Here is a 12,594-nt window from a genome sequence, read left to right as displayed (position 1 = left end):
TGGAATTCAGTTGTTACTTATAACCTGTCGATGTTTAATTACATTGAGTATCTGCATAATACGCTCTCTCTTCTTGGCTATTTACTACAGTTGGCCTTTTGTATTGTAGTATATTTCCATTATATATTTATTTATTTTTTTTATATTTTTCTATCATATGCTCTTATATATTCCACACTTTAGTGCTTTGATATCCATGTTCACTTTTCTTTTCTTTTCCATACCCTCATTCCCTTCGTAGTCTGGAGCTTTATTCTTCATCCTTCACTCTCATTATTTAATATACTAGTTCCCTTTAATTGTATGTTTGTCTTTCTACCGGCTGTTACTTTTCTTTATTCCTTCATATATTCATTGATATATATTTTATCTTCTATATTAATGTCTTCAACTGTCGTAGTGTTTTCACATTTCATTTTTCACAGGATCCTTTTCTCTAAAATACTTTTTACCCTTCACGTTCAGCTCCTGTGAACCCCTACTAGATTGTTTCACTTAGATCTTCCCGCACCTAGTCCTGACCTTTTGCACCGCTTTGTAGTCCTATTTTAGTGTCCTTAGTTTACTTCCTTCTGTCCTTTACTGTCCGTTTTTTATGTTAACCACTTCACTAACCTGTGCATGCGCACATCATCTAGCGTCTTCCGGGTACGCCGGATCACAGAACAGCGGCACATCTTACACTCGTTTTCGAGTTGTTTCTTAACATACGGGTAAGCGCTAGTTTTTCATGCCACCTTCGTAGTTTTCTTATGACCCCGAGTCCGCAAGCATGCCTCACCTAAAATGACACTGTTTGTTAACTTTCACGAAATGTTCGGTCCTTCACCCCTTTTAAATTTGCTGATTACATTTACCTTTTCACCTCGGGTGTGTCCCTTCGGCACAGCTACCATCACATCCTTTACCTATAACGTTCAGTTAACACTTATTAATATCCTTCAGAGTAATAGGCTATATTAGCATGCTTACTACCGGCTTATTTTTGTCACAATTTGGTCTTCATTTCTTCATGGTGTTTCATTTTATTGAGAAATTTATGGCTTTCAGACTAACAGCACTGGGTGCAACTTTTGATTTCTGGGCTATCCTGTGTCAGCCTGATAGATAGAACCTTTTACTTTTTAATTACAGATTCCCCCTGAAGAAGTGCGGTTCGCACAAAATGCATAGGGGACAGTTATACGCTTCGTATGCTTTGGAAATGTTGACCTTATTTACCTCGCTGGATTGATTGGATCTATATACCTACTATTGGAACTAATCATTAATCATATGATGAAATATGATGTACTCTGATTCAATGATTTAAGCAAAATGAAGAATAAACACGAGCATCGCTTGAACTTGTTCTCTTAGTTGTATGCTAATTTACATACGCGTCAATTCACACAAAGAGTGCTCATAGTTAGCCCTTCCTGTTCAGGAAGGCTTCTTGTTTCATTTGATAATAGCACCTCAATTGGACTAGGAAGTGATCACTCTGAGTACCTATAAACAATTTCACCTATTGGACTTTGGGTCTTACTCGTAAATACATCAGATTACATGTGAGTGCAGCAATAACCTTTTTCTATTTTCTACTCACAATTGGTTGGGGTGCCAGTATTAGAGGTCCCTGTCAACTTATAAAGGTGCTGCATTACTCCTTCTTACTACCAGTGATCTCCTTCTTGTGGGGGTAGTTTTGTCTGTGTGGCAGGAGATCCTCTATTGTCTCTCTCATATTTCTGTCATCCCTGGCTCACCTCGATGACATGGGTTGAGTCACCCTCCACAGTGATTCCCTCTTTGGCCTGAGCTTCTTTTAAGAAAGATCAGGAAGCATTGCTGCCCCTCCCAATTGAAGGTAAGTTTAAAGGGGTGACCCTACCAGGACTTTATGCCTTTAGATTGAAACAGGTCTTGGATTATTCTGAAGATGTTGAGTTTCATGAGTGTGACCAATGAAAGATCCAAAATGTCCTGGATCTGTGATCCCTTTTAGGATATTAGACCTTCTTGCCTAGCCGTAGCCATTATGACCTCATTTCCATGAAGACATGAAGACATACTGTGGTAGCAAGCCTCAGCCAGGCCTACTAGTGCAAGGGATTCGCCCTTCTCTACACAGAGTCCTTAGACCATAGGTCTTCAAACTGTGGGGCGCGCCCCCCTGGGGGGGAGCGCACTTCCTCCCACCACTTCACCTTCGCGAGCCGGGTGTCTCAGCCAGGCTGCTACAGCTCCAGCTACTGGGGGCTTGGCTGAGATTGTCTGGAGTCACAGGTCAGAGGCCAGAGGCGCAACAGGGGGCTAATTCTTCCAGCAATAGGAAGAGTAGACATTCAGGGGCTCTAAGAAGGGGTGAAAAAAAACAAAGCCTCCTTAACGCGAAATGGTCTTTTAAAGACTTGTGCAGTTCTCGGGTGCGGCTGTTTTTAAATGCTAAATTCAATTGAACAGATGTAAATTGCAATTTACGACTGTGTTAAATTATTACAGTAACTCGATCCTGGTGAATTTGGAAGCAAGGGCTTCTTGGTGAAGTAGGTTGCGGTTGATATTTGTGTAGGTGGAATTGTAGTAAGGTCGAAACTTGGGTATCATATTTCGGAGTTTATTTTCCGTGAATAATGCTTTTGCCGTTTATGTTTCCGCATGCAACGAAGACCACTCCTCTCAGATTAGGCCATGCCCCAATCTAGGTTCTGGTCCACCTTTGGATCATGACTTTAAATCCCAGTCACAAAGGCAGAGCAGAATTTAATAGCAGAGTAAAACTTTGGTTTTATACTTTTAACAGACTGTCTCAAGATGAGGGGCACCATGACGGATAAGGATAGGAGCAGACCAGAATAATTAGCACAGGTAGATGTTGGGTACAGAATTTATTGAAATGGAGACTTTTAAATTATTTGCTTAGCTTGAGTAGATGGCTTTCTGTCAGACCTTGGGTCAGTCTTACTATAGGGCCATGTTCTTCACAAAGTGTGTGATAACAGTACATGCATGTGCCTTAGCAGGGTACAGCAAGATCTAAACAGCCCGTGCAAAATTAGTATAAACGCTACTGTAATTTTATGCAACTTGAGTTATCAAGTGCATATTATCTAATTTCTGTTTTTCCTATGCTTACACTGATCTCGCAATTTACAATGGTAGGATACTTGTTTTGAGCATAAAATGTCATGCGAGAAGTGTGCAGCTGCATGTCTGCTGGGTCCACATGTTCTGTGCTGGTAATGTTCACCATGTGAATTTAAATTCTATATGGAAAATACATTAAGCAGGTTTCTCGGGCGACCTCTGTACCGAATTTCATACTTCCGGGCATATTTATGAAATTAGTGGTGCAGGGCAATGCAGCAAGCCACCTTGCTGCGCTGCCCTGTGTCACTGGGAAAGTGCAGGAATGTGCAGTATTTATCCAGCATGGTGCATTTTTATCCTTTTCTGTGGCGCTGGTGCCAATTTGTCAGCCTAATGCCAACACATGTAAGAATTGTTTTTGTGTAGGAAGGGGCACCTTCCTGCACAAAAACAATACTGAGAGGCTTTTTCCCTTTTCTATATGTGCTGCAGAATTCAGCACATATAGAAAGAGGTCTCATCATTACGCCTCTCTGTGGGAGCATATTTTTTATTCATTACCATGTTTAGAAGTCCTTGTAAATCTTGGAATGTGTCAAAAACCATGGGAGCTGTGTGGGAACACTCACCGCAATTCCTATAGAACATAGGTCTTCAAACTGTGGGGCGCGCCACCCTGGGAGGGGCAGCATCCCTTCCGGGGGCGCGCACTTCACCCCTCCACTTCACCTTCGCAAGTTAGGCTAGGCTGAGAGTGTCTGGAGTCATAGGTCAGAGGTCAGAGGCGCAACAGTTAGGGAGGGGGGCTAATTCTTCCAGCAATAGGAAGAGTAGACATTCAGGGGCTCTAAGAAGGGGTGAAAAAAACCAAAGCCTCGTTAACGCGAAATGGTCTTTTAAAGACCTGTGAAATACTCAGGTGCGGCTGGCAGCTCCAAAACTGTCTGTGTGTGTGCCCTGGGAAGCTGTCTCATACCGTGCTGACACACATGACAAAGCCCTTTGAGCCCTGTGGGCATTGCACACCTGATGTGAAGGCATTTGTATCCATCAGGTCTTAGTCAGAAGCCCCTTTATGGGCGGCACCCTTATCTGGTCAAAATTAATCACTGGGCCCAGCAGCTACCTCATCCCTCTGGTCTTTCCAACTGAATCTTGTCAAAAGAGTATGCCTTTGTTCCGGATTTCTCTTATCTCTGATCCACACTTTGGGGACCCTCCTGCACCCACAGGGTGTGTCTGAACTGTGACCCTTTGCAAGTCGAATCTGGTCAGACAGGAGGTTCTGTATGTTTTTTAAGGCATTTGATATGGCTGCCGCCACCAATTCAGATACTGTCAATTCTCTGATAAAATCTGTGTCCATAACATATCTCACTGTTGTGACCTCCCTCATGTACCCATGCTCTTCAGCCATGTCTGCATGGAGGTGTGTGACAAAGGGGTACTACGGATTATCAGTGTTTAGCAATGCTATCAGACCCCACGGCCCTAGCTGCTGTTGGAACTTGCAAGAAGGGCAGAGATTGAAATGGGACAGCTCACAGGGGAGACTGCCCACGGGAGCTCTCCTCGAGCCATGTGACGTCTAAAACCGGAAGCATGGCAACACCTGGCCGTACACCAAAAAATAAATTTTTCAATTGTGTCAGAAAGCATGTTATGTGGAACTTCTTTTTCTGATATCTTGTTTAGAGGCAAGGATGTGGCACAACAGAGCTGATAACTGTAGAGCTGGGAAAACAGGTTCAATTCTTGGTGTCTGCTCAACATCCTGTGATTCTGGGCAAATCACTTAATTTCCCTGTGCTTACAAAAAATGAATGTGTGCTTGTGTAATGTAAAAGATGCTCCTGTAAAGGGCTCCAATACCTTTGGGTCATGTTCGCACTATATAAAACTGCAAAAAATATATTACAACATTTTGTGAGCACTCCTGTTTCAAGGCACTACTCAAGACTGGAACTGGAGCTCAACCTAAGTATGGCAGAAGCAAGAATCCATCCACACATTGTCTCTGTGGAAAATAACATGCACTCCCACACCTGTGTTTTGGGAGTGTTTTTGCTAATCTATCCTAAATTTTGTGTTTTATGTGAAAAATAAAGCACCAATGTAATTTTTTGTGCTAATTTTTTTCTTGGAGTCTTTTCATTTGAACTTTAGAATAAGCACATGGACTACCAAAACTTCAGTTTACTAAACACTCTACATTTAGTTAATATTATTTGCCCTATATGACCTGGGCTCTGCAGGAGGTAATGCCATCAATGATGCAGAGTGCCAGCTTCCAGAACTTTTTTGTCACGTGGTGGTAGCGTTGGGGGGCTCGACGTGTTAAAAGGTTTAGATGGGGTGGCTCGGCCGACAAAAGTTTGAAGACCTCTGCCTTAGACCAATAGCAAGAAGTTGGCACAGAAACTGGAATAGAAAAAACAGAGATTATTAAACCTCATGAGGTGGAACTACATTCACACAACACCCTTCGGTAGAGTATGAGGTAGCACACTGACTAGAAGGAGCTTGGTTCTTTTATACCCACTCAGGGGCTGAAATGAAGGCGATACAAGGTATAGAGTACTGGTTTCAAATACATATAAGGTCATACAGAGAGTGTGCTAGCAAAAAGTGGGAAGGGCTGACAGTCAGCTAATTCTGGTGGGCACATCTTGACAGTTACAAGTTGGAGACAGCTGTATGCTCAACTGAGCATGTGCAAAGCAGAGGAGACTAAACATATCTTGTCTCTAGGCAGATTTCAAGAGCAGTTGACAGGAAGGTAGGACAGAGCCCATGGCATACAAAATGGCCAAAAGAAATACAAAATGGATTCCGTAAATGGACAAGGTAGTCTCTAAATACAAGATGTCTACTGCTAATGCTCAACCTAATCTTTGCTAAATTACGATAATACTCTTACGAGACCATCGGGAGAGCGTTCTTTGTTTGGCAATCTCAGGGCTGCTCTATGGCCTCAATCTAGCTTTGTTGGACCTCCTTTTGCTCTCTCCAGTAGGACATTGAACAGGTTCTCAACATATTGGTTGATGTCTTCCTCTTCCGCTTCTCAGGGAATCCCTCTAATGTGAATATTATTACGGCTAGAGCAATTTTCCAAGTCCTCACACCTCCCCTGCAGAGCAATAATTGCTCTTCCAACTGGAGCATGCTTTGGTGCAATAATCAATTTGTGCACCTAGGTTTCCCTCTAAGGGTGTTCTCTTATCATCTAGACCACTAACATCTCTCCTAATTTTCTTCAGGTAACGCTGCAGCTTAACCTTAACAGCTTTCAGCTCTCCTTTGATCTCCTGGAGGACTTGCATTAGAAAATCATTAGTGATGCCTGGCTTGTTTCTCACTGAAGAGTAGGATAGTCTTCTACTTTTGCCTTGCTTGCTCCCCCTTTTGTAACCCCAGCCTTCCAACGAGCTCCCTGCCTTAGTTTTCTTTGATGCTAGACTGTTTTGTTTCTGTGACTGGCCATCCTTCACTTTTATAGAGGGCCTCCTTTGGGAGCTAAAAATGCTGAACCACGTGTGGAGCGATGCTCTCTTGCGTATAGAGTCTAGTGCACAATGCCCATAGGGCTGAAAGGGTTTTAGCCCCGCCCAAATACCTCCTTGAGCACCCCTGGCATGTGTCTTAACCTGGGCTGATGCAGCTCCCAGGACACATGCAGTTCTTGAGCTGCTCTGGATTTGGCTAAGCAGTGCCCGGCATCTTATCTCAGCATCTTCTGCATATTTCCCACTTCTTTAAAAGACCATTTACTGGTTAACAACGCTTTGTTTTTTTCACCTGTTCCCATACCCCTGCATCTCCACTCTACCTATTACTTACCTTTGCAAATTTGCCGCCACAGTGGGAGAATGCATTTCATGGAAAGTAAAGTTAAGCATGTCAAGAGGCTGAAAGTTTGTTGCAAGATCAACAAATCATTTATATCCTCCACTCTCTATTCCTGATTGATACCACAATAGCAATAATTTAAATTATATCTGAAACTCCACTTGTCAACCATCAATAATGTGCTGAGTTACTCAGAGTGTTTGGTGATATATCCTGCATTCAGACCCCTCTTTCTCACAACTCATCCTTAACTTTCAATCTCTCCCTGCCCTCACAACAATCACACTGCACTCACTCCTCTCTCGATGCACTCACCTTGTCCACCCAGTACTCATGCCAGTTACTCTCCCCTCATCCTGCACACACATGAGCACACTGCTTACCTGGAACTCACATCCAAATCCACTCACATGTTACTCTCACTGCTTTCCCTCCACTCAATCTCAAACAAGCATATCACTCACCATCCATTCACTCCTACTGCTGTGCACTTTCACCTGCACTGAAACACAAATGGGTGTATCAATCACTCTGCACTCACTCCTTTCACCCTACACTCACACAGGCTCATCACTCATCCTGCACTCACATAGGTGCTCCCATCGCCCACAGCTCACCCTTCACTCACTTGGGCACACCACTCATGCACTCACACCACTCCAACTGGCACATCACTCACCCTGGATTTACACAACTCAACCTGTACTTCCTCTTCTCACCATGCACTCACACAGGCACACTGCTTGATCTGCAATCACACAGGCACTCCTTTCAGCCATCGCTCACACAGCTCACTATGCCTACACATAGGCACAATAGTCTGCCACAACTCACAAGGACACAGCACTTACACTTCGCTAACTCCCCTCACCATGTGCTCACCTGTCACTTCTGCAGCTCACTCTTTACTCTCACTGCTCACCCTGCACTCACACAAGCCCAATGGCCACCCAGCCCTCACACAGGCACACCATTCACGGTGCAGTTACACCACACTCTACACTCACTCCTCTCACTCTGCATGCATTCCTCTCATCCAGCACTCACATGGGCCAGCTGCTCACCTTGCACTCATTCAGCTCACACTGCACTCACATCTGCACTCCTTTCATCCTACACTTGCACCACTCACCCTGCACACACTCACACTTTTCAACGTTACCTTGCACTTACATGAGCACACATCTTATGCTGCACACAAGGATTGGTCTTAAGCTGTGGGGGTGAGCTGGATTTGAGTGGTAATGTGGTAATGTGGTACAGGAAAAAAAGCAGGCTACAGTTGTGGAAGGGAGAAGCAGGCTCAACATGCTAAGAATGAAGGGGCTGTGGGATGGTGAGGGAATTGAGTGGGATCTCAGGCCAATGGCGCTATGTGGGTGAAGGAATTAGCACTGGCTCTAGTGGTACTTTTTAATCCTGCACCTTGCCGTCATTGGACTGCATAGGCACCTGCTGTTTTGAGTGTTTCTGAAGCCATAATGTAGATCAGCAATTGGGCACTTTTGATCTTCATGCTGGTAGGGCTCTGCAGAGGCATGTTACCCCAGTGGAGAGCTGCCTGAGAAAGTGGGCACGAGCACCAGCTTCTGAAGGACACTCAGGCTCAAGCCCCAGCAATACAACAGCTGATAGGCTGTTGCTCTTAAAGCACACCAAAGACTGGGCTCTGCACTGGAACACAGATGCCAGATCTGATAACACCCCAAGCGCCCCGCCCCACCAGCGCATTGAGACCCTCACAGGTGAGTAGCGCGCTTACAATTCCCTCATTGATTGATTGAGCATTGAGGATTTGTGTTCATCTTCTCAATTAAGTCTTGTTCAGTTGCTGCTGCTACACCGAGTGACCAAAGGAGGGGTGGGGATTGCAGGCAATGCTATAACATTGGCACTACAGCCCCCTCAGGGCTGCCATTGTGGTAGGCAGTCATGTTTTAGGAAGCTTTAATGTTTTAGAAGTGTTTCAATGTTTGCCAGTTATAACTTGAATTCTAACATCTGAACATGAAATGCAGTATTTGCCCTTTCAACTCTTCACTGATGAATATGTGATTGTTGCAAAACTGTTGCCAGAAAAGTCACAAACAAACTTGTTTTAAAACCCTTTACATAGTTACCCATTGTCTTGTAGGACACCTTAAACCAGTCCTGGCATTCCACTGACCACAACACTTCATTCTCGAATGTGTAGTTTATGTACATTGTAAATTGGTTCTGAAATTCCCAGCATGCAAAGTGTTATTGGATAAAAAGCCATATTTGCCAAAGAAGTCAAGCATTTCATAAGGACAAACGGATGCTATGATAATACATTTCAGAACGTGTATTAGTTAAGTACTATAACTGATTGATCCACATGTGAATCTAAATATAAGCACTGTACAGCTTTTTTAAGGAAGTGCACTTATTCAATCACATCATGCTTGGAGCAATCATTGACAATAATAATTGTTATGATTTTGAATAGTGTATAAAGAAAATATTTTACATTGCTTCACCCAAAGGCAAGACTGGTATAGCAGGGGAAGCAGCATAGAAAGCTAACACAATCCAAACAGTTTTGACTAATGGGAGTGTGACTGGCAGTGTGTGAGTGTGACAGATTGCAAATGTACGAAAGAATGCAAGAGATATAGTGAGAACAAGTGGGAGAGTGTGCGAAACTGAGTGTGAGAGAATGATTCTCTGTGTGTGAGTGCATGTTTGTGTGCAAGTGTATGTGTCTTATGCATGCACGTGTGCTGCTGGTCTTGCATACAGAAGGATATTCTTGCCTTATGGACAAGTACACTTTTGGTATATGGATGGCTGTTGTTCACAATGGCACAATGCAGGCCCTGGCATGTCGCATGTAATTCTCAGCATATGAGGTGCATCCATAGCAAAATATTGGAACTGACATTTGAGGTAATTCTAGTCATAAGAGACAGTGTAGTCGTTTTATAGTTATTTGCAATTGCAACATGCAGACCCTTGTATACCAGTGGAAATTGTTGGGGGTACCCATGACTATGGATGGAGTATTTTTGGCAAAATTCTGGTACTGGCATATTGCATGTCATCTTTGGCATAAGGGGCTCACCCAATAAAAAATGCCAACCTTGGCATAGCAGAAGCAATTTCTGACTGAAGGCATTTGGAAAAATGTGATCTACTCATAGGAAAGACCAGGCTTTAATTGTACACCACTAAAGTACTGGAATATTTCATAAATGCCCTTTCAGGGTCAATGGCATTTTAACTAAATTGACCCTAAATTTTAAAACCGTTCTTGGGGGAGAAGCCAATTACAAAGATCTTTAGCCAGCACTAGTGATCAGAACTGGCAGGGTGCAGTGGGGGCAGTTTAAGAGCAGAGTGTGCACTATGTCTTCAACAAGGCCAGGAGCAGGGCTTTGGCAATGAACTAACAGCATTGTCTAATCATAAAATGGATATAATTACTTACATTTCAAAAGTGGCTACGCTTGTTTATCTCTTCCCTCACCTATCTAAATTGAGTAATGTGGTCCAGGCTAGCCCAATAAATCTGTGAATCTGGCTCCCATGGCAGTAGGAAGCTGACCGTGTGTGCTGCTGCAGTTGTACAGAATGAACAGAGACATTGGTTGGTGCATGAGGAAGGAATAGCATGAGGCTGATGGGGAAACATCACTTACAACGCAACTTTTACCACGCAATGCTTTTACATCGCAGCTTTTACAACTCAAACCATTACAACGCATTGCGCTGGGGGGCGCTCTAGAATAGGGAATAGGTTAATTTACTATCCAATAACCTTCCCTAGTGTCCACGGGGACTGGAGTTGGAATAGTAAATTAAACTATTCACTATCCAGCACCCCAAAGCGCTATGCGTTGTAATGGTATGCGTTGTAAAAACCGTGATGTAAAAGCATGCGTGGTAAAAGCATGCGTTGTAACGTCATACATCCGGCTGATGGGGCTGCAGCAACTGGTGTGTCCATGGCAGTGCTGGAATGAGAGGGCAGAACAAACTTCCTATTCTGAACAGCACACATGTAAAGGGGGAAGAAATAAACAGGGACAGGTACCTTTGCAACAATATGATGGCTGCCACTGTCATTTTGAATGAGGGAACCTCCTTATTGAAAAGCTCCATTCACCAATAGGATTACCTATTAATAAAATCATGGTCCATGCTATAGTTAACACACACAGTGGACAGTTCCTCGTGCTTTAATATTATTATTAAAGCACAATATTATTATTAGCTAATACTATTACAGCATGGTAGGGGAATCCTCCCAATGCAAACTGCCACATCATACCATTATTAGGTGAATAAACTCCTCTTTGGAGCCACAAGAAGTAAGACAAGAACTATTTCTGAATGGTAGCACACAACTTCTGCCCAATCAAATACTGTACTCAAGGTAACTCACATGTAGGCAGAGACAGTGCTCTTCTCTCAGGTATGCTTCTTAAACTCTTCTTCTGTTGATCAGATAAGGACAGGTGACTGCTGTGGTGTGAAGCTAAAAAGTAAATCTCTGAATCCCAGAAGTTCTGAAGCATATCTATAAAATATGGTGCATTAAAAAAGGACATCACAAAACTTTACAAGTGTCTTAACTTTCTCAGTCTAACACATGGAGTTATGTCATGGGTTACAGATGATTGGTCATTATCCAGAAGCAGAGCAGTTGTTTTATAACACTCTCAGTTTTATTCAAAATCACACAGTTTTTATTTATTTCCTTTCATGCATTTATTGTCAATAATCTTGCACAGTTCTCATCTGCACCTATTGTGCCTTTGACTCCAAATGAAATCATAGTTAATGAATGACAGTGACTACATGGACTTAGGTACTGCAAAGTGCACAGTCATCCTGTAGGAATATTTATTCTATCTAGTAAATAGCATATTCATGCAACATTAAATGTTCCCTAAATTAATATGGGCTTTTTTTATTGTTTGTTCACTCCGTACATGTTTAGTGTTAGATTCCACTTCAGGATGCCCACCACACTGCAGGAACGACGTATGGCCCAATCCGCTTCCCCTGCCCATATACTGCTCACCGAACAGTACACGATGAGAAAGCAGATGAACACCGGGAGAGGGTGGGAGATCGAAAAAGTGAAAACAAGGAAAGAGACAAGGGAACCACTTCAGTTGGACCCTCCACGTAACTGCACCTGTGAAATAAGGCACAACATTACTAACCAATACTAACATGCATCAAACCCCTCCCGCTTTCACCAATGACCATGCCATACCCATCACGACAGCATTGACTATCTTACCAGAGCGAAATGCAAGGAAGTTCCAGTGGGGGTCGTGGTCCTCTTTCACCTTGCTCTCTGTACTTCCAATTCCGGAAATCCGATTCAAAAAACAAACCCAACCCTTCTCCTGGTGAGCACTAGGGGGAAAAAGTCTAATAAAGGCATAAAAAAAAACCTATTTAGAATGAAAGATTCGTGCCTCTTAAAATATGAGGGTAACAGGACCAACTTCCCGAACAAGAGGAGCGGGACACCTTCTCTGCACCGTTCAATTTCCTCGGATGCCAAAAGCGCCCGAAATCGGCACAACGAGGTCAAGTGGCTGCACGAACTACGGAAGTCGGAACCGCTAGGCACACACGCACAGCCGTGCGTTACTTCGGCAAATCAAAAAGCGACTCCACACTCCTTCG

Source organism: Lissotriton helveticus, chromosome 9 (genome assembly GCF_964261635.1).
Source record: "Lissotriton helveticus chromosome 9, aLisHel1.1, whole genome shotgun sequence".
NCBI lineage: Eukaryota > Metazoa > Chordata > Amphibia > Caudata > Salamandridae > Lissotriton > Lissotriton helveticus.
This window is presented reverse-complemented; position numbering follows the sequence as displayed.